At 39.8% G+C, this 23,574-nt stretch overlaps 1 long non-coding RNA gene across 1 annotated transcript; it reads right to left on the bottom strand.

The window, feature by feature from the left end:
* Positions 1-2,014: 2,014 nt before the first annotated feature.
* On the bottom strand, positions 2,015-21,776 carry LOC133266798 (uncharacterized). The gene is made up of 3 exons (XR_009742517.1): positions 21,684-21,776; positions 19,458-19,512; positions 2,015-2,395 (listed from the first exon to the last, which is right to left on the bottom strand). It is a non-coding gene; the product is annotated as an uncharacterized LOC133266798 (long non-coding RNA).
* Positions 21,777-23,574: the final 1,798 nt, after the last annotated feature.

Below are 23,574 nucleotides of genomic sequence, written 5' to 3'. Positions count from 1 at the left end.
CAAGGTATGAGTTTCATGTGGGCTACCCAGCCCAAAACTGTCTTTTCCTTGTAAGCCACCTGAGTGAAGAAGGGAGATGCTCCTGCATCATGGAGGCTGCAGAATGTTTCCTGAATGGCTTGGGTTAGGTATTTTCTCTGGGGAGGGCAGCACTGATATGCAGCTGAGAATTGGCAGAGTAATATTTGGGGTGAAATGACCACGTTTTCTCACTTCTTAGGGGGTATCAGCCAGGCCTGTCCAAAACTCAAAAGGCTGCAGAAACACTAGATTTCTATAAACCCACCTATATGGGACTTTAAAAGGAAACCTTAGGTAAAGAGCATCCATTAATTACAGTCAGACACACAAACAAAACAATGTAGCACTAGAGGTCTTTTATCTATTCTTTTTTTTCCTAAGAATATCTTTAAATGTGTTTATCTTGACAAAAAAGAGAGTGAGTTAGGCAGACATAAGAAATATCTAAGTAACAAGAAATATGAGCACAATAGATTTTAGGCCAGATTCCTCTTTGGATGCACAAGCTGGTCTCCCACAGATTTCTATGACAGCCACATTGACAGCAGTGGGAATCAGGCATACTCATCCAAGGGCATAATTTGGCCCATAATGTATGAGGTTTGTCCAACTTGTGAAAGCAGCAAGCAGTGTACTACAAACACTGTGTCTGTAGCTTACTCCGGATTTAAATCCTCAGTGGCATTTTCTGTGGTTCTAAAATGCATTTGATAAAAATAGCAGAGGCTGCTTGAATCAATACCTGTTGAAAGAAAAGACCTGCTAAAAAAAACGGAAATTGTTGCAACAAGGTTATCCATTTAACAGGTTTCTACTTGAATAACCAAACAATTCTCATTTTATAGCCTTGCTAAAGCCACAGTGCATCCACTGGAGAAAGGCTGATATTTTCCATCCTTGCTTCTTAAGTCTGTCTTTGCAAATGGTTTCTGCCCCTGCTTGCAGTGATTTCTTTTCACCCGGGCAATGGTAATGGCTTATGTAATTATGACTTTGTACATGAGCTGAACTCCCTGTGGATGTTTAGACTCTTATTATCTTTAACCTCATCCACCTCTGTGTGTGAACTCTCACCTTGGCTGCTTGGTGAGGGGATCAGCTGGCGGCCAAGAGGAGAGCAGGGTGCTTACAGGGGCCTGGCAGCTGGCGGGCTGTTCATTAACCCTTTATGGGGTACGACCATCAAGGAAAGGAAGGCAAGCAAAGGTCCTTTTCTCTCCAGTTCTGCTCAGTTAAATGCCATCACTAAAAGCTGTTTACCGCCACCTCTGAGAAGTCAGGCTTCTCAAATGTGCACTTAGAGATAAAGCTCACTAGGCTGTGGGTCTACTTTCCTAAGAGATCAGGAGATTTTGACAAGCTTTACTATTAATTTTTTATTGTTCTTATTTTGCAGCTCCCGTTAAATTAATTCCCATTCTTTTCCTTGCCCACATGCACTGGACAAGAGATCCAAGGAGCTCTCACTAGTATAAACTGCTCATCCCAGGATACTATTTGCCTTCTGCTTCTCCACCTCCTTTTCCTCACATATCCCTTCAGCCTATACCTGTAGTGATAAAAAAAGGCATTGTACTCATAGGGCAGTGGTAAGGCTTCCTTCTGGCTAAAAACGTGGTCTGGGGATCTGGTGAACTCGGCACAGAGTGGTCCTTGTAGCATTCAGTGAAAAGAGTTGTCACCAGGAGGGACTGACCCTCCAGTGTAAACTGGCTGAACCGAAAAATCAATGAGAAAACGTAGATTTGGGTCTAAGTAAAAACATTATTTAAAGCTATTAAATGAAAAACTCTATCAAAGTTTTTTACTTGACACATATGTTAAATTTCATTCTGAGTTTCTTCCGAGTCCTTTAAAAATCAGTTTGCCTTCTTATAGCTCTATCACTCATTAGATGAAAAAATTCAAAGCAGAAATCTTACCGTAAAAAAAAATATGAATTCTTCTAATTCCCTGCTTCTTTTAAAAGACAAAAATATAGCCACCAAATTCCCCCCAGGACCACAAATCACTTCAGTCCACCTGAAAAAACGTGGACTCATTCACACACAGAGAAGTCTCTGGTTCTGCTGTGAGCCTAGTGGAAGGTGGAGGGGACCTTGCTGGGGCTCTTCCCTGGACACCAGCAGTACATGGACATTGCTGTTGGAGCTAGCTCTCCTGCTGTTCTCTCTCACAGCCATGCCCCCAAACAGCTGACGAGTGCCTGCGCCTGCTCCCCAGGACGGGCAAGGTCTTGGTTGGCAGTCCTTTTTGTTCCTTCAAAATTCTTTTTCTCCCCCAGGGAATTGACTCCTGTTCATGGTGGGTCCCTCCTGCCTGGCCTCAGCACATACCTGGGGGTTCTGGAAACAGCCTGCGGTCTTGGCAGTACCTTGAGAAGAAAGAAAAGGGCAAGGAAAAACAATGACAATGAGGGGTTCATTACTGAATATGAGTACACTTACTATTACTTACTTCAGAAATTGAACAGCCACAGGAGGTGTGATAAACCATCTGTAAATTTTTTAACAATTAATTTCAGATCTCGGTCCAATTTCTTCTGGCCATATTAAACACTGAGCTAAGTGGAGATTTTCTTTCCCAGGAAAAAGCACTAAGACTGAAACACGGGAACTTAACAGGGACCCAGACTGCTAAGATCCAACCTATGTCCTGAGACCATTTCTATTCCCCTTGAGCTGCTGGCATTTTTCAGTCACAATTTATTTGCTGGTGGCTTTCAACCCTCATCAACAATTCTGTATTAGTGTGCTAGTTCTAACATCCTTTTCCCTGGAATTTTGAAATCTACACTGAATGCTGATTTATAACATTCAACATAAGTTACATGCATGGTATGTTAAGTAACCATTGAACCAAAACTCACAGTGATTTAACGGCCAGGATTTTACCAAGGTGTGTTCTCATCCATATGGGCAAACAAGATCCAAAGTCAATAAAGAACTTGCTGTTTTCTCCTTTGGACATTGCTGAGCTTTGGATTTTCTGTATGTTGCCAGAAAATGAAATCAACAAAAGCAGTACAGCCTGCATCATGTTTTCACACTGTTAAAAATATAAATGACCTCTCTGTATGAGAACCACATGTTAATAAATTTTTTGGTAGTCTAAATATCTCATTTTTTTTTGTCCAAAGCAAAAACAATTTAACTACAACAGCAGTAAGAATGAAGTAAATGAAATTAAACTGCAATGACAATATTGACCATTTGAGTATTATTAGAGAAAACCTCCCAGATCAATTAAAAAAATACATGTCAGTGTCTCATAAAAAAAAAAAAAACAACAATACAAACAGGGTATCAGATTATATTTAGCTCCCTTCATCTAGCATCCATTTTATTAAAACTTTCTTACTGTTAAATTTTCCACAATTTTTCTTCTCCACGTACATTTATGCAATTTCTGCATTGCACTCCACTTTTTCTCTTATGCAAGAAAGAAGTATGTATAACCAGTTTTACATGTCTATATAGGGATGGCTTGACAAACCATTTTGGGATGAACACAGATGCAGTGAATATTATCATCGTTCTTTACACTGGAATTAATAGTCGTGTCTTTAAATTTGCTTTATGTATCCTATCCTTTGATGAGATTAAATGCCATTACGGGTGCAGCAAAGCTAGTTTGTTTTCCTATGACAGAACTTCTACTTCAAATGCCAGAAGAGTCTGTGGTTGCATTTCTCAGAGCTTCTCACCCCAACAAGATCTTCCTTCTGAAGTACTCATTTCCACCTGCCTTTCCTCTTCAGAGTTAGCAGCCGTGCTTATTCTGTACTGAGCACAAGTTGGGTAGAAGAGCACTGGGAGAGAGCAAGAACTGCAAGAGCTAGTGCTGATACATGGTGTCCATATGGACAGTGTAACTTAACATTAAGGCCTTTCCTTTCTGAGTTTGATCCTGGCCCCACGAGTCAAACTCTAGCTGTCAGGGGACTTGTTGTAAGTAATGGTCATTTGTGTTTCATAATTATCTTGAATAAACACAATTAGTTCCACATTCTGCTGTTTTCTTCCTAAGGCATCTGTAAACATTCTGTACTATTCTAGCAAATGGCTTTGGGCAATCATTAAAAAAAAACCCAAAGCAAAATGGTTCTCAGTGGATCCTTTTAATTTATTCTAAGGAGCATGCCCAGAGGAGTAATGAGACCTACTAGACAGTAATGGCAAAGGGATATTATCTTTCACTTAGTTAACCATTGTAACCCACTTTGAAGTACCTCCAATCACAGTCTTCATGTGACTAAATTAGAACATAAACTCAAGAGTTTTCACTTCAGGGTTTCTCCCATAAGCCAGCCTAATGTATCTGGTATAGAAGTAGCATAGGCATCCCACTTGCATTCTCCCATTACAAAGGATATCCATCAAAGCTAGCCAAAAGTGTTGCTAAAACAAAGGAGTGCAGAAATTCACGACAGCACCAGCCATGCAAAAATCTGTTCTTCTCTCAAGGCTGCTGATCCTTTGTAGCCTTTGGGTACTGGTCAATTTACTTGCTCTCTCTCTGCCCCACTTATTCTGCCTGTGACATAGGGACAGATAGCATTTGCCCACTTTTGTAATTCTCTTTAGATTGACAGCATTGCAAATTTGTAGTAATACCATCACTATATAATACTGGCACCAGGTTTATATATATAGCTAAGACTGTAGAATGCTTTCTGAAGATAATGGATTTTTAGGTTGTACATTAGGAAAACAGAAAATCAGTAGCTCCAGCCCACTGAAAATAGTAAAACCTTGCAAAAAAAGCGTATTGAATGAGGTTGAAGAAACACTGTGCTCTCTGTTCTAGTAAACAGGCAGTTAAAACTGGGAAGAAAGTGTCAATTGGTAAAATTAGTTAAAAAAGTTACTCCGAGTTTTTTGCCCTACATTTGGACTATCAAAACTGAGGCAAACTTTTCAAAGCAAATTGCTGAGGATTGCCAAGTTAACAAGCTGTTCTGTGCTGCAAGGGACATATTTATGGACATACTTTCAACAAGACGTACCTAGTGCTACCAAGCTGTGCTGTACTAAAGAGCAGTAAGTATCAGATAAACTGATTTTTTTTTTAATAAAGGATTTCACACATGAGGACGATTAAACACAGCTCAAATATTCACAAGTGTACAAACTAGCCCTCCCCCAGAAACCCACTCCTCTTTTCTGCTACAATAGTGTCTAAACAAAGCAAGAAAAGCCAAAAAATTCAAATATAAGAAGGTTACTATACAACATTTTATAATCCATGCACTTGTGAAGAAGACACTGTGAAGTTAATTATGGATGAGTACTAGGTCTTCAGTAGTAATTCTTATTTTAGTGGGGTTGTATGTAGCATCTTTAACGACATTTTGGAGTATGCCTTTTGAATCTATCAGTTTCTTGTTCCTTAAGGGTTGTATTTTTAAAATGTTTCACAGCCTTTTCTCAAGACAAACACTCTAAAAACTAATTCTAGCCTAATGCCTTGCCTACAAGACAAACAAAGCTAACATAGCAGACAAGAATACCTAGGCAAAGGACTCACTTCTGGCCACTTTTCATAAGACTCAGGCATCTTCATTACGATTCTCTTCAAAATCAGCCTTAACCACTTGAACCACTGAACCACTGAACTTCTGTGTAACTTCCTTCCTTCCAAGGCAGGTGCTATCTCTGGACACAAGATTCCTTTACACACCCAGGTTCCTTTACAGCTCCTAGCCCTCAAGAAGAGTACAATGATAGGGTTTACACTGAGTCCTGCTCACAGAAGGCTGAAGTACTGATTTTCCATTACTGGGAGATAAGAACATGTGCCATGTAGAGTACCCATTGCTGGGAGGACACTTAGTATCCAGACATCGTACATGTAAGCCCGCAAGCGGTGTTATGGAACCTGCCAGAGAAAGTCTGTGTGGCCCATAAACAAAGCCAATTTTAACTCAACAGATCATTTACCTTCAACCTCATTTGTGTTCCCTCATTCAAATTAGAAATGGTGTTGTGAACAGGCAAGGATTCGTGTCTGTGAACTTGTTTCAAAGCTAGCTGGGAATTTTCAGTGTACTTATACATCTAGAAATGCTGTGAGCTTATGTGATATGTCTCAGACCTTTTTCCTAGGGTATTTTTCTGTCTTAGAAGAGACCTCTTTCCTAGTGTGGTGCTTTGCTGAGAGCTGTGCAGGAGCTCAAGATGAAGCTTATTCCAACCAGAACCAGAATGTCACTCACCAGGAGGTGATGCCAAGATTGTAAAAGTGTTATGAGTAATTTAATTTTTTCCTGTAACCCCTTTCTTTCATGTCACCTTAAGCATGTTTCTGAGTAGCTGCTGTCTTTTATTTTGTTTGTATATTGGACATGTCATATAGAACGCATACGTGAATCTTCGTTTTTCCTGTTTATCAAATGAAGAAATTTTATTCAGTACACTTTTTAATACTTCTGACAGAAAAATACCCACTAAAATTTTCTGTGTTTGAACAAATATGAGGTTTAGTTTTCATTATTTTAAACCACAAAGTTCCTAAAGGCTTGAATAGGTATATATATATATTAAAAAAAAGGAAAAAGAAGGGGAAGACAGGAGCACGAATAAGCGAATTTGACCTAAGTACAGCATAAAAACCAGAACCCTGCACAACGTTTTCTTATTTTCTTTATGGACTCCTACTATTCTCAAAAGAAATAATTTAATATTTACCTTTAAGAATAACCTTAGCCTTAGAGGCTTTCAGGGAGTTCTGTTTATTTACCTACACCAAACATAACAATACCCCCTACTGAAATATTTGAAAATACATTTATTCCAGTGTCTGTACGTCAGATTTCTTCTTTTTAAGTGCAAACTCAAGTTTTGGAGGATTTTTTCCTCCTAGTTTTGGTAAGAGATATTTAAGCAGAAAGAGCAGCTTGTTTCCTTGACAGCAGAGAACCAACTGTTTTGGTTTTCTTTGTTCCATGTCTGTTCAACATACTGTATCCATAGAAATAGCTGCTGTCCCAGAAGTTCAAGCAGTTTGTATTATATATACCCAAAGACTGGGGTAATGCTACCTTAACTTTGCAGAGTTTGTATTATAAAAACTTCAGAAATTGGAAAAAAACAAAAAGAAAAAGAAAGAAAAGGTTCCCAAGGCAACGCTGTACATTCGATGTTTTCTGATTTATATTTAACATTTCAAAAATATCAATATTAAGCTACACATTTAAAAAATAGACAGATGTAATGTGTTTTTTACAAACCACGTTACTGACTGACTGTTACAATAGAAGCTACTGCTTTTGATTTTGCCCTTTTAGTTTCGCATAATGTGATGAACTGCTTGCTTGTGCTGTGTTAGTTTGCGTTACACCTAGTACTTCACCAGATATTTCTTATTTCAGAAGTGAAGTGATATAAAAACACATATTCTGGGTTTTATATTTGAGGCCCAGGGTCTCACTTCTAAGACAAAAGAGCAGCAGATGAGCAGTGCCTGCAAAAAAACCCCTGTCTTGCCTCCCTCCAGCCTCCCTTCTTCTCAGCCTCATGCACCACTTAACTCTACCTCTGCATGAGAAACACCAAATAAACTGAAGCTTTTTGTGGTCTATGAGATGAAGGGACAAATATTTTGAGGATGAAGATTGGAAAAGTTTCAGCAAGAAAAGCATGAGAGCATTGGCCTCCATACGTTCCTTCTACTATGGCATTTTACAAGGACACTTCCCACCACGTGAAAAGTTTTGGAGGGAAGGATAACTCCCAGAGAGCTATGAAACAGTGAGAAGAAATATGACAACAAGGTTATAACTGAAACAGATTTGTAACTTTTGCTCCAATATCCTTTGCCTCTAGTTGTTTACAAAACACTGGGTGTGTATGGGGAAACCACAAAAGCATTTCCTACCCTCCTGAAGAGCAAGCCACCCTTCAGTTTTCAGGATTTAGAGAGTCTGCTGCCACAAGCACCAAGGGTGCTCAGTGGTGTCTGGTATACAGAAAGGGGCTTAAATAAATTATGTGTCACACATTCCCAGGACAAGACGCAGTTGCTGTTTGAGTAAGGGTAGACTTGTTTTTCATGCTTCTCTGGAAAACAAGTCATCTCCCAGCACCGTGCTACCCAGCTCTCTGGCAACCCTCAGGTGTCAAAGCAAGGAGGGGGATCTGCAGTGGGGCCGGCTGTGCCGTGGGAAGTGTGAACCCCCGTGCATGCCTGGCCTTCCTGGGCCGTGGAATATTGATGAGCTGCGAAAAAAAGAAGCAGAGAGGTTTGTTGCTGTGATTTGCTGTGCCTGCTAGCTCTGCTTCTCTGTATATATGTGTACATGTGTGCATGTGTGCTAGTGTGGGTGTAAGTACATATTCTCAAAATATAAATAAATATAAATAAGCACGCATGCACATTTCTGCACAAATATTTATACAGATTTAAAAAAATACAGGAAGGGAAGCGATAATGAAGTAACTGCATTTTTTTGCTCAAAGGCCTCACTGTGCATGGGGGAAAACATATTGGCAATGGGAATTTTTTCCCCGAATGTCAGCTCAGCAACTTCACAAAACCTGATTTCCAACATGGCCTTCATACAATTGCTTTTATCACTTTCTCTCATTGTGTCCTTACGTACAAGGGTAAAGACTATTCTACTGCATCCAAGTACAGTGTGCTAAAGGGAGGGTGAGCAGTGGGGAGCCGTGCCTGTGCCACTGTCCTTTGCCTGTTCCTGATTCCATGGCCCGAGGCAATGGTTTGCATTTTTAGGACAACAGCCGGCTATCTGCAAGCAGGAGACCACTCGTCAGGCTTCATTACTGCACACAAAATGACACTAGTGAGCCTGTGGTCACAACTGTGCTTATGGTGCGCTGAAAAGCCATTACATCTCATTGCAACAAAAAAACTGCACGAATGTACAGGCTGACCAGCCCCATAAATTGCCAAAAACCTGACAGGTCAGCTTATTTATGCAATGTAGTACCTGCAGTACTGTTTCTGGATGGAAGATATTGTAAGGGACTAGGAACTAAGGAATCTTTTCATCAGAAGTGTTATATTTTAATAGGCAATGCTCCAGTTTCCTTTATTGGGGATGGGGAAAATAAAGAATTTTTAATTCTGCTGCATGCTTGCAGCATTAGGCATGGTCAGCTGAAGTGTCTTCCTCTTCTCCATATTAACAACCCTAAAAGCATAGTTAAAATCTAATGACTAGCATTAATGGATTTTCATGTTTGACAATGTTATTTTTCATTGTTTAAATTTTTGGTATTGTGCAGATCACATTGACATATCTCATATGTAGCATTTTAACTTAACCGTAAGTGAACTGGCTTCTGCTATAATTACAGGCATTATTATTTAAGTCAGATAATGACTATATTTAATAATGTTGCATGTAAAAGGTAAAACTCAAAGAGACAAAGAAAATGCGGCCATTAGAATTCTGAAACATTCCCTTCTAAAGGAAATTCGTATCATAATGTGGCTAACATTTATATCTTTTACATGTAATTGGCACTCATTGGCAAGTGCTGTAAACAAAAGAACTGTGGACCAGATTCTGACCCTGTGTGTATGCATTTGTGTTACACATAGAGGAAATAATTTTACCTAGGAAAGTAAGATATGTAGAAAGAGGGATTGTGTTTTCTGAGGTCAGATGCTATACCTGGGGACAGGAGAGAGGCTTACAGACCCACAGTGACTTTTTCAAGTAATCCTATTTCCATACCACCATTTGGTTACAACAGTGTTAAGTAACTTGAGGTCATTGATGGGGTTATGTCAATGCATGCACATTGTAACTGAGGTCAGCATCAGGATGTTTATTTCTGGATAAAAATGTTCTACCTGTCAAACAATAACACACTTTTTCCTTTCCTCAAAAAATGTTAATTTTCGTATTCTAAGAAACAAATGCTCATAAACATACATTAGGTTATTGTGATGGGGAGAATCTCATTATTGTTGGCAAAAGTCCTGTTTCTTCCGAGTGAGTGGGGGTCAACTATAGGTCTTGCACCTGCCTTCTTAGTGGGCAGCAGAGAACCACATATTTCTATTGCAATAATACCTGGCCTTCCAGCTTAACTCTTCACTTTCCTCAAATAAGAAGGACATTGGGTTTCCTAAACTGTGGGGGAAGGGAGTTCACTGCACAAAATACTTCAGGGGACTCAGCCATGTGGATTGAACTGTACCTGGAAGCTGCATTAAACTTTTCCAAGGCCTCTGGGGTTCAAAAAATGTAGGATGCTGTCACATTGATTAAATAGCTGGGTCTTGACAGAAGGTCCATCAGCTATAATTTTGAAGGCCACAGATATGATGATGGAAGTATAAAAGCAGCCCACAGACCTGTGAATGGTAATGGGTTACTTTTAAAAGACTGATATATTGTCACAGTAACACCTACCAGTATGAGGAACTAATCTGCCAGAGGTTTTTCAGCATTCAGTTGTTGTGCTGCTCCTATAGTGACTCTTGCCACTGATACAGAGTTGTGCGGCTATAGGCATCCTGTAACGTGTTTCTTCCCAGCTCATACAGAGCTATGTACAGGTAAGTGCTTTCAGCGGTTCAGACTAGTGTCAATAAATGGAAATTTTATCGAAAACTACAAGGGTTGGTATGGTTGTACCCAAAGTCAGGGATCAAGAGTCCGAGAACTGGATGGTAAGGAAGGTCTTATAATTAATCCCAGTGTCAATTTTGTTTTTATTTCTTAAGCATGAGATCTTATAAATAAATATTATGTTCTCTAGAAATAACGCTGGGTGTAACATAGTCTAATAGCTAGAAAATATGAACTAATCATTTAAGAGTGAGCCTGGGCTCTGCAGCTGACCTTGCGGAGGTGGAGATTTTTTGAGGTTTTTTTTCCCACTTACAAAAGGAAGCTAATTTTGTAGCCGACTTCATCCAGAAAAGTTGCTGGAAAGTGAATTGTTTCCTAAAAATGACACTAAGAATGATCTGGCCATGATCAGGTGGGCATGTGCACTCTTGGTTAAAAATGTTTTCACCAGTGAGTGAAGATCCCTGTGCCCCTGTTGAGATGCAGTAACAGAACAGATACCTGGTGCTAACCAGCAGTGCTCTGAAGGAGCCAGTAAGTTATTCTGTGATTCTGCATAAGCCACTTCCATGTTACTTTATTTTCAGCAGAGATCTGAGCTGACCCATTTCGCTTGCAATGAGTCTGATAAGCATGAGTATAATTAACACAACTATTCCAGTGCAGGAAACGGCTTTCAAACAGATGAGAAAAACTGAATTATATAGCAAGTGATGTGTATGTGAACACAATAAAAGCAATATTTCCTGAGCCTGATGAATGTCTTTTCCAAGCATCTTCCAAAGAACCTAGTGCTGTAAAGCCAAGTCAACTGCTTGCAAGACCAGTAGTGACAGACGAGGCTCCTTGTGCAGCTTAGCACCATCACAGTTACACTACATTCTAGTATTTGTCCTATCTTCCTCATTTTTCTGTAGGATATATGTTGGGATATATTTTTATGTTTTTATGTCAAGGTTGGGTTGACCTGTTCAATGCCCCAGTGATCAAACACACATACACAAAGAGGCATCGTAACTTGCCTTCTGTGTTTCTGAAGTTGCTGAGCTAATGGGCCCCTGGAGCAACTAGAGTAAGGCCAGAAGCTAACCCCCCTGTCTGTGCAATGAGGTGAGAGCATCAATATCCTAAGTAATGCAAGTGGGGTTAAAAGAAGTGGATTTGCAGAGGCTTTAATGTGGCTGTTAGTGCAACACTAATACACATGATATTTAGTACAGGTATCACACCCAGGGCTCAGCAGACGAGTCTCTCAGCACAGCTATTAAATTATACCACCTCACATCAAGCCCCAGTCCCTCAAAAGCAAGCTACCATGCCTTAGTGCAGCTAGTTTTACAGCAGAGGAAAAACTGGTTACACTCTGTGATGGGAAGGCCGTGTGATCTTCAGTTGAATTCAGTGTGTTTTCCCCATCAGAAATGCTGATTCACTAGAGCTGCCCTTCTCTCTAATTCCATTTAATGTAGTTATTCCCTTTCTAGAGCAGACACCCCTCAAGACACCACATTCTACTAGTCAGTAATAGATGGTTCATGATTCCATGACCTTATAGATATATCCAAGAATTGGCATGAGCAGAAAGAAGAAGAGCAACCAGATCTCATCCCTGGTAAATTCCTTCCTCTAATACACTCCTGCATCAAACGCTGAAATATTTTCTGAAGCCAAAAAGTCTTGCTGAATATTTGGTTGTTGTCAGTTCTCCACTCATCTATGTTCTCAAACTTTTTAATGCTGTAGGGGTAAGTAGTTGTTACGCTACCTACAAAAAATGATGACATAATAGTGGTGTTGTAGAAAACTCTCAAATATATGGATATTTCAATTTATTTTAAGTGTTCCATCTGGAATATCATAATGCACTATTTACTGTTATTCCTATATCTAAAGCTGATAGGCTACACTTGGAGCAGCTGTTAAGATAATAACCAATGGGGACAGATTGATTATACCAGCCTTTCAAAAGCTCTTAAAATAGTTCAAACCCATTTCAGTTCAAGGTTTACATGTGTGCAGCCTTACAATTTCTAGAGCAAAAATTCCTTATGAGTTACTGAGGCCTTAAAATCCAAGGTTATCACCTGAGACAATCTGACCAAGGAATACTGTGTTTGCCGAATAACCTGATGTGTTGCCTTTAACAAACTAACAAAACATGAATTCCAGCTATGCTTTTTTCAACAGATCTAAAATTATTCCTCCTCTCCCTTTTCCCTTCTCCTCCTTTTAATTTTGAGCAGTTAGGCTTCATCACTGGGCTTGATTTTTCACTCACACTTACACAGAAAACCTACTGAAATAAAGTCATCACAGAAATGCAGACTAAGACCCGTAATTTCCACCTCAAAACATATAACTCTTCATTCTTCTCTTCTCTCATTAGTCTCCTCTCACAAACCAAACATGGGGCAAAAACATCATGCTGTTATGGATGAGATGAACATCATTTTGGCACGTAAAAGACACCTGAAGTCATCTTTACTTCTGCTCCACTCTGCTACCAGGACCTCAACAAATGTGCGCAGGAGCAGCACTAAAGAAACCTAACACCACCTTTTTCCATGACAGCAGATACTCCAGCAAGAAGCTTGAGGCTTTACATGGTAGAAATTGAAATAGATTTGATTTTAGGAAAAATCTGATTGGATCAAATTTATTGTATCAAGAGGTTTTAAAGAACAGATTAGCTAAACACTGAGTTGTCATCACTTCCACCAGCACTCTATGGCTTTGGCACAGGAAGTCCTGACTGGGGGCAGGGGTCTGACTACTTGGAGTTTTGAACTCCTTCTCTTTCTCATGTTTCTATGAGTATTAAAAAATACTTGTGATGGGGAATTTAACCTGTTACTGCATGATAAGGGAAACATAAAACTGGAGATGATCAGATATTGGAAGGTAAGAGTTTATCTTCACTTTCTTAGCCTTTCTTCCTCTACCATTGTTCATCACTTCCTCATCTACCCATTTCCTTCACCTGGTTTTCAGATGCTCTGGTTGCTGGCTTGTCCCTTGAGCTTAAACGAGAGCAGCCAAGGCCTGACACTCAAGAGTTTGTGATGAGATTGGCTGAAATGGGACTACTTCTGTGGTGAGGAAACTGAAAGCACATTTTCAGCCCCCTGCTCTCTCACACCCTCTTTTTCTCACCACTCACCCCCCTCCTGCTTTAGGGTGCTTTAATGTGATAAGGTGCTATACACAGTCTAAGCTGCTGGTTTAGAACTGTTAGTGAGAGCTAGCTAACACATGTGCACTGTGCATACATATTTCATTACCTTTCTGGCCCAGTCAAGTCTGTCAAAGGAAGTACGGCTTTATTTTACAGTTTTCCATTATATTTAATGTTTAACCCTCAGGAATGTTTTATAAGGAGGGCATAAGCTGTAGGAGCAATTGAATTTGAATCAGATACACAGTCTAACTCCAAGTCCCCTATTAACTTTTTAATCTCCCTGCAGAAATTGTTTCTGTCCATATTTTTATTTCAGCTGGGCTGAGTGGGAGAAAGAACTCTAAGGGAGGTCTTAGCAGATGGTTGTCACAAACTGCATACGGCAATTGAGAATTAGTGTGCAAGCATATGCAACCTGGTACAGTATGAAACATTCCAGCATATGAACACTGAAGTAAATGAAACTTGGACAGGACTTTTTTTTTTTATTATGAAGATTATAATTTAGTTTCTCTTTTCATCTGCACATATGGGTCCCAGGGTTTCGCAACATATGGGGCAAACACTGGACTTCAGTGAGACTCTTTGCAAATATAAGCAGTTAAACTTAGTGCAAATTTGATTCTCTAAGTTGAATGTAAAAATAAAGCATGCACAAATACAAACACAGCCATTGTGTATGCGTATGCATATATATGCATATATGTATGTATATAAGTGTATATATGAAACACTTTTATCTTCTTCATTTCTCTTACTCCACACACTAATTATTCCGTGAAAGAAAACTAGTGAAGAAAATAATGGAGAAGTGGTTCCGAAAATGATAACTTGTTTATGTATGTTGGTGGTGTTTGGGTTTGGTTTTTTTTTTTCCTTTAGAGCAGCAGCACATTTTCAGGAAAAACTGACTGGAACAGGAAAAATATCAAATGGGGAAACAAACACCCTTTTGTAAGTCAAGTCATGTTTTAAACAAGAAGGAGGAAGATTTTTTTTTTTGATACTCTGCCTTGAGGTAGAGCAATGTTAGAGCAGGTCTCTGCATGAGCAGGGGTTCAGGTAGCATCTGTTCCCCTGTGTCCTGCTTTCCAGGCTGCAGAAGTGACCCTGATCCAGGCTGGTGCAACCCACCTCTCCCCCTCTCCCTCTGTCCTGCCCTCGCTGTGCTCAGGGTGTGGAGCCACGGTGCAAGGGATGGATTTTGGGAGTGGGCATTGCTGCAAGGGAGGCTCCTGGAAAATATGTCTCAATGCTTTCTTAACATTCCAACTTGCCCTTCTCTCTAAGTTATGGAGGAAAAAAGAACTGAAATGGAGACAGGGGAAAGAATGCAAATACTGGCACACAAGGAAATACTGAATTACATATTGGTCGACCAAAACACAAATCAACTCAAAACTACAGGAGTCCACCAACATGCACATAAATCATTTATAACGATAATCCAAGGCTAGGTCCAAATCTCATTAAAGTATATGAATCCTTAATCTATTTTGGCAAAAAAGAGCCAATACACATTTTTTCTTTTTATCATAAATTACAGTTCTGTGGCACTGTGCAAATATTACCAAGCTGTAAGACAGCTGTGCTCCATTAAAATGTGTAATGGTCGCTGATTTCTTACAGCACATGGTCATCAGGCTGAATCTACAGCCAGTAATTAGGAAGATGAAATGTTTAATTGTGCCTTAATTTTGATAAAATTTATCTGTCACACATCCCATAGTCAAGCAGTATGCTCACAAATCAATGTCATCAGGCCCGAGAAAGAACTGAAGCACCATGCTCTTGTTCCTGACAGATTCATTTGAATATCAAACTGCTCCGGATGAGCCACCAGACTAGAAAAACAAGTAAAAACTTTCCCAATGAACACAGCTCCTATGGCATATGTCTCTCCACCTAGGCTAAAAGACACAAAGGTCAAAGCAAAAGGCAGGTATCTGCTTTTCATCTCTTGCTCAACAAGTTCCCTGGGCACAGTAGCCCACCCAAAAATTTTTAAAAGCAAAAAAACCTTCTTATTGACTACTTAATCAAGCCACAAGGGTTGTGATGCAGTGGGGTCAGGCAGTGCTTTTCATTCCTTATTTCCCCCCCTCTTGTTTGCTCTCCTGCTGAAAAACCATGTGAGGCAAAGGCAGCGTCCATTGTGTAGGCGAGAGGCAATCACTCACTTCCCTGCTGGCAGTACAGCAGTGCACATTACAGCAACCAGTCATGTGCAGATTATTACCACACATATGCATTATTATTTTTTCTTTCTTTTTTTTATACCAGAGTCCACATGTCATGTCAAAATGGGAGAGCACTGCCTGAGTAGTGCCCACTTCCAGTTTTCAAAAATGCATGATTTACTTTTAATACATCCAAATACAGGAACCATTCTGCTCATGAATGATTTTTTCCATCTTCACCCAAGATAGACTGACTATTTTACCACGATGGTGGGCACACTGGCCTCTGCTCAAAAATGCTTCTTAATTGTTTTCAAAGAGCTATTGTTGATATTGCCCATCTGTCCGACTGGAAGATACAGTTGTGGTATAATGGCACTCCAGCTACAGAGACTGAACCCAGCAGTGCCAGATTAATGAACATAAGCTTTCCACTGCTTGTGCAAAAAGACAACACCCACAACTTCAGAAGCCTCAACTGACTCAGAAGCAGTGATACATGGTCCAGACAGACCCAGGGAAGAAAGGATGACATCAGTCTTCCTATGGGCCACAGTGCAACAGAAATTGCATAGGCACCTTGGTGCTATGAGTGAGAGTGGTTATTACCACCTCCCTGATTTAGAGCAAAGCCTCACCAAACCTCAGGTATCATATAGTTTTGGAGTTGGAAGAGCTTACCACTGTGCGTTCACTGGACCAAACCACCTGATGTTGGGAATCTGGTTTTCTTTTTGCATCTATTGAAGGATGACTCATTGTGTGTCTCAGGAAAGAGCAAGAGCCCTGGTTTTGCTCCCCTGTACACACAGCCATGTATTCTGCAGATAGCTGTAAACTGAACATTATTGAAAAAGTATCACAAAGGCAAATTTGGCAGCATCTGCCATTCTGATAATCAATTCAGAGGGACAAAAGCTTAGGACTATATTCACTCTGCTGTTAAGGCAGGAGACTGCATATACTGGGTTGCTTACTAGTCTCATTTTCTCTACAGAACTGTCATGTGTCCCTCCTTCTTTTAAATCCAAGAGTAGGTTTTGCTAACCCTCCCCATGAAGTCCTGCCATTCTACCTGCTGATCATATTACCTTTGCAGTTTTTCCACCCTTTCTACTGTAGACCCAGAAGATTTTTGGAATGACTGATTAAAGGCCCCACCTGGGGCTGACCCAGGAAACCCTCTTCTCCCTTGTCTTTGAAAATCAGTTAGGTGCTGTGAACAGGTCAGTTGGGTTTTTCCCCATTTAAAAGCATATATTTACAGATAGATATTAACTGTATCTTCCAGAGACAATTGTCAGCTATCATCCGTCCCTTTGCATGTTCCAGGTTACATTATCATAGCACACTCTAAACAGAACTACGCACTAGATCTACACTAGAACAATCACAGAAACTGAACCAAGGGCAAAATTCCTGCTTGCTATCCACCATAACAGCTCTAGCCCTGAGTCATGGCCAGCATACCCTGACTTCACAGCACTAAAACACTTAAAGCCCACTTCCTGGAGAGAGTTTTCCATGTCATATCTCTTGCTGTAAACAGATATCATTTATTTATCTGTAATTTATTCTTTAGTTTAGTTCTGCATAGTGTTGACAAAGGAGGATCTGCTCACCTTCTCATCCTAGCTTTTTGCAAGATGCTGCTTGTAATGTACACAGACTGCTGTAAAGTAAAAATAATTGCTTTGCTTTATGCTGAATTGCTCTATCTAGGGTTTCTCTTGAGTGTGTGCATCAGGACTGCTTGCATCAGATAGAAAGTTTCCCCTTTTTTTAATAAATATTGAATCCTCAAAATCTTGTGAAAATATCATGGGTGACAAAAAGGTTTAAACCCACATAATTATGTTATCTTCATCAAAAATCTTACAATTCTGTCTGCAAAAAGAACAAAAACCAAAGTATACAAACTAGATAAGCTCACCAGCTCATTCTAACCTGGACAAAAACAGAAGTGGAAAAGTGTTGATTTTGAGTTTCTAACTTCCTATGAAATTTTGACATAAAAAATACACAGGCACTAAATCAGAAATTTGATACAAAAATCATTGAAAAAATACACAGGAGTTTTAACAATTGAGAAAATTATGAGCTGTACCATTCTGTCTTCTCTGATTTCATTACTACTGTTATGCATCTTTGGATACATCCCATGGCCCCCATGACAGAAGACTCTTAACAGATATTAGTTTGGAGTAAATGTAAAATCTTCAATTGTAAGTGCTGGAAAGGAGGGCAGGAGATAATGCATCACAGCTTTCATTTCATCAGCCTCCTCTGAAATGTTCTAGTTCTCCTTTATTCCATCTTCTATTTCACAGCAGTACTGGAGGCTATAGTAAAAGGATTTCTTATCTTTCTTGAATCATTTTTCAGTTGTGTTTGGTTTGGTTCTAATTCTTTAATGTTAATGAGATTACAGATTTTAACAGTGATTATGACAATGTTAACAGACTCTGAATCTCTCTGAAGTCTGTTTTACCTAAGTTTTCTTACATAATTGTCTGGTTTACTTATTTACTTAACTATATGAATTTAGTGCCTTCTTGTAACATCTCAAAAGATCAAGCTTACAATCAAAATTGTTGGTAACCATTTTTGGTTACCAACCTAAATTTACAGATCTTTGAGGTAGTCAAACATAAAGCTATAAATCCTTTCTGGGGCAGTCAAACATGCAGGTAACTATGCTGTTACCATTAGTGTTACTAATGATGACAGCCCTCCTTCTTTTGGGGGGGGTTCATTTGCTTGTGGTGGTTGTTTTTTTCGCCCTAGACAATCCACAACAACGAGCTTGGTGGGGGATATTTTAAATTTTGCATGTATAAAGTCTGTAGTAGTTTCTTCACAGGTTTCTACTGGAACCTCAATGTAACATGTCACTTCCCTCCAGTGGAATGGGGAAGAGATTCAGAAGCGTAAAAGTGAGGAAAATCATGGGTTGAGATATAGACAAGTAAAGCAAAAGCTGTGCATGCAAGCAGAGCAAAACAAGGAATTCAGTCACCATTTTCCATGGGCAGGCAAGTGTTCAGCCATCTCCAAGAAAGCAGGGCCCCATTACACACTAATGGTTACTTGGGATGACAAACATTGTCATTACGAATGTCACCCCCCCTTTCCTTCTTCTTCCTCCAGCTTTATATACTGAGCATGACACCATATGTTATGGAATATCACTGTGGTCAGTTTGGGTCAGCTGTCCCCCTGTGTCCCTTCCCAACTCCCTGTGCACTACTTGCTTTTGGGTGATGTAAGGAGCAGAAAAGGCCTTGACTCTGTATAAGCACTGCTCAGCAGTAATGAAAACATTCCTATATTATCAACACTGTTTTCAGCACAAATCCAAAACATAGCCTCATACTAGCTCCTATGAAGAAAATTATCTTTATCCCAGCCAACACCATCACACATGTTCACACTCAAGCATTAGTATCATCACTTATACCAAATGTTTTATTGTCTGAGGAGTGAAAAAGACTTTTTTGGTATTTATTTATATTTGAGTACCTACCTGCACAAATAATGAAAAATGGGTGCCTGCCACAGACAGCTTATAGCCTGGCTTTCTGAAGAGACAAAACAGATGATGGAAAGAGACAAATACTGTGGGTAAGTGAGGAAATGAAAAAATAAAAATGTTTCTCTGTGTAAAAAATAGGGTCCTCCCCCTCTGTTTGGTAATTGTCAACGGGCATTTTTCTGCCGACACTGCGTTAAAACTAATTGTAAAGATGAAATTACAGGAACATAGCATGGCAGATTTCTGGATTTAGACAGAAGCTTTTTCCCAAGCATAATGAGTACTGATAAGAAGAGAGTAATGCTGTTCTTTGTCAAATCTCTAATTTTTTTGAGACAATATCAGAACTTTCAACCCAGTGCTCTGTGATTATCTTTCCAAAGCCTGAAGTGTGAATTCTGTCTAATAGCTTGCAATTAAAAACAAGGTGCGCCTGTAACCATGAATATGATCATTCTATAATTCAACTAAGGTCAAAGTGAATTCCTTTAACTAATCCTTCACACCATCCTACCCTAGTTTCTGTTTAAAAAAGGAAGAGTCAATGTGAAACACATCAAATGTAGATTTGAATACGTCATATTGCACAGGGCTGTCTTGGGTTAATTTGTGTCCATCAATCTTGCTTGCACATTATGTCTCTTCCCTCTGTCTTTTTCTCCCAACTTTATAACTGGCAGAATATGAGAAGACTGCCATTCCCATAAGGATCTCTTTTAAGGTCAATGAAATGCCAGTGGACACAGCAAGCTGCCTTAAATACCACCAATTGCAGAAGTGCTGCAGTACTAGAAACTCTGTGATGTTAAAAATTAGTGCTTGCTTAGTTTTTGTGTTTGTAAAGGGGGTAACACAATGGTACTCTCTCCTCATTGATCTGCAGATGTTACAAATGTGCAAATTAATCATCAGTAATATAATGTTATACACACCTACATTTCATTCGGCAGCAACTGAACTAAAAAAAGTGTCACTATAATTCACCAAACATTCTAAGAAGTCTGAAAAATTCTGTTAATGAACAGAGAGGAAATAACTATCACAGCTCATATCACAATCTTACTCCAGAAGAATGTTGAAACAGCAGTGGAGGGAAAAATAATCTATGCATATTTAAATCCTAACCTTAGGGGAATCTTTATAGCTAGTTTTTGTAAGACCTTAGGGAATCAGTGTCAATAGATTAGTAGAATAAGAAATAAAATGTACAGGAATTGCTTCAAGGTGCAGAAAGTACACTTCAAAATTATTCAGAAGGAAAAGAATGTACTACTTGCATTATACTCAAGTTAATATTTTTACAATGGATTTTTAGTATGTTTTTCCTACTCACATTCTTTGGTCTGTTCTTTATATATAATAATACTGGCAATAAGATAACACCTAAAGAAAACTAGTTGTAATTAATGTCTTTTTTGTTTCTGAATTTTTCACTCATCTAATCAGAGAGAAGGAATAATGCAATGTAATTTGAAGACCATGGAGCCCCCAAAGAGGGGAAGACCATTTCAAATAATTTGCAATTAAGCAAACAACTTTTGCTGGTTTTAGTATCAGCATACAGTATTCCATGTGCTGAACAAATCTAGAAATCATCAACTGTTTTGAGGAAAACCCTTAGAAAAGAATGTTAATGTCTGTTGAATACATTTTCAACATAAACCATTCATCCATTTCTATTTAGGATTTATTTCTTAGCACTCTGGTTTAGAAGGCTACAAGCCAATACTTGGTTGTAGTCCAACAACATCCTACATCCCCCAGGCAGATGATTTTACATTATAATAAATTAATACATTTTAAAACAAAGGCCACACATGAACCTACAAAAACCTCTGCCAAACAAGGTGCCATTACTCCTAGGGCAGCAGGTGGAGCTTTGGACAGAAAGGTGTAAGGAACACTATTTTTAAGGAACATGCTTAAATTCAGGATTTTCTGGATTATCAGGGCCTGGCACAACCCCAAATATCTGAAAGCTGCTTCCTCAGAAAAATGGGCTCCACAGCACTGACAGCGGGAACAAAGCCTCATCTCCAGCCTGCGTAACACAGTGTCCATCTGGACTGTGGCCACAGCAGCGAGTAATGGGGTGAACGGGGGAGTGGGCGCAGACTACAGGTCCCCACTTCAGTGAGCCAGTGGTAGTGCACCTCAGCAGAAGAGGCTCTCACAAGCCAGGCAATCTGCCTCTCTGCTGTTGTATGGGCTGCATACCATAACGCCACAAGCTGCCGTGCCGTCTCCTGTTCTATTCTTCCACGGCAGTGCATGCCTGGGCCCTTCCATGCCTCCACATTGTAGTTTGACCCTGTAAGTGAAGGGCGAGCAGCAGGTTTGTCCTAGAAAAGGAATAAAAAACAACCTTCTGACCTGTTGAACTGCTTGTTACTAGCTGTAAAGACTGAAAGTAAGGAGGTGAATGCAAACGTCATGGAAGCAGTTCTGCGGTTTCAATTAAAGGACATTCAATCTATACTGTACTTTAAGACAGGCTGAGTGTCTAGATTCTTAACCTGCCAGGTGAACATGACGTTTTCTGATCCAACGGTGTGCTGGAGACCTGCAGGTAGCTGCCATACAGTCACAGCGTAGCTCCAAGGGAGTGCTGTTAGACTCGTAGTATGTGCAGTAATTGGCTTTTGTTTGAGCTACTTGGACCAGAAAAAAAACCTTCTCCTGTGCTGACCCTGGGCGCCAGCCATATTGAAGAATGAAGGGTTGTTGGCCTGCGGTGCCAACATACTCCACCTTCACGGGGAGGCCGTGCCCCTCACGCTCCAGCAATGCCAGACGGCGCTCGGATGAGGCGGGCTGGGTCTGGCAGGTGGCGGCACAGGAGGTAGTAAGTGAGAGCAGCACAGCATAACTAGCTGTAGCATAGCAGTAGAATAATATCCTCGCGTCCTCAAAACCATAGGAGTGTTTTTGACTTTGACTGCTTCCAATACCTAACAAATATGAGATCATGGCTTCTGGCATAAAATGGGCAAATTCGTAGCCATGCCGGCAAGACTGCCAGTGGTGGGAGGAGGTGTCACCCACCCCATCCCAACAGGTAGTCCATTGACTTCAAACCAGCATCAACTCCTCCTCTGTATGCTGCCCCAAACCACTTTATTTTTACCCAGTCTATACCCATGCAAGCCAGCAGACTCTCACAAAAGGATCCTTTATGTAACAAATCCCCCTTTCTTTTGAACTGGAAAGAACAGCATGGTACGCTACCTCCTAAGCTGTTATGCTACGTCCTAGGTTGGCTTTGTTTGCTGTTTTAACTCTTTGCAGTAAATAACAGTTTGGTCTCAAAATGTGCTCCTTCTAAGGAATACAGATCTGCAGAAGCAAACAAACAAAAACTGAGATGTGAGAGCAGAGGCACTGGGCCCAAACACAGCTAGGCAACTTTGCTATGCAATAAAAGTCTATGAAATATTGATTTCACTAGCTGAAATGAAGACTGGTTTTTGAAAAGCTGGTTTTGGTACCAAAAATAGAAATACTGTGGACTGGAAAAGGTCACAATGCAACATTTTACCAAAATCATCCTCCAAAATGTGTACAACCCCCTATTTTCTAATTATGAGTATTTCAGCACCTAACTATTTTTGCTAGAAAATCCTTGTCTCTGTAAGCTAGCTTAAGGGAGAACAAGTTTGAAGCAGGGATTTGCACTCTGGAGGATCTGTCTGTCCCATACGTAACTGTGTCTGTGACTCACAGGTGAGAGTGCCAGAAGGCAGGATTAAGCAAACAGCTCTAGATTTCAGTGACACATATTGTTCTGTTGGAAGCATGTCCACAAACAAAGGAAAGAGAAATTGTGCATGTGTGTACGTGTGAGTGCGAGTGTAAAAAATGTTACAAATTCATATCATGATGCTGAGTTTTATTCTTTCTGGCTTGAGTATCAACACACACCAAAAAAGGCCTGAAACAGTATTCTGTTCTTCATTTATCTCTGTGCAGTGCCTCAAGAATAGGATAGGATAGACTAGAGTAGAATAGAATAGACTAGAATAGAATAGAATAGAATAGGTGTTCATGCAAAAGCATTTAAAAAAAAACACCAAAAAAAATCACGATGAAAGATGCAAGCAAAAATCCA

This window comes from Pezoporus flaviventris, unplaced genomic scaffold (genome assembly GCF_033815535.1).
Source record: "Pezoporus flaviventris isolate CSIRO_AGI_PZ_B2104156 unplaced genomic scaffold, CSIRO_AGI_Pfla_v1 ptg000007l, whole genome shotgun sequence".
NCBI lineage: Eukaryota > Metazoa > Chordata > Aves > Psittaciformes > Psittacidae > Pezoporus > Pezoporus flaviventris.
This window is presented reverse-complemented; position numbering and strand designations above follow the sequence as displayed.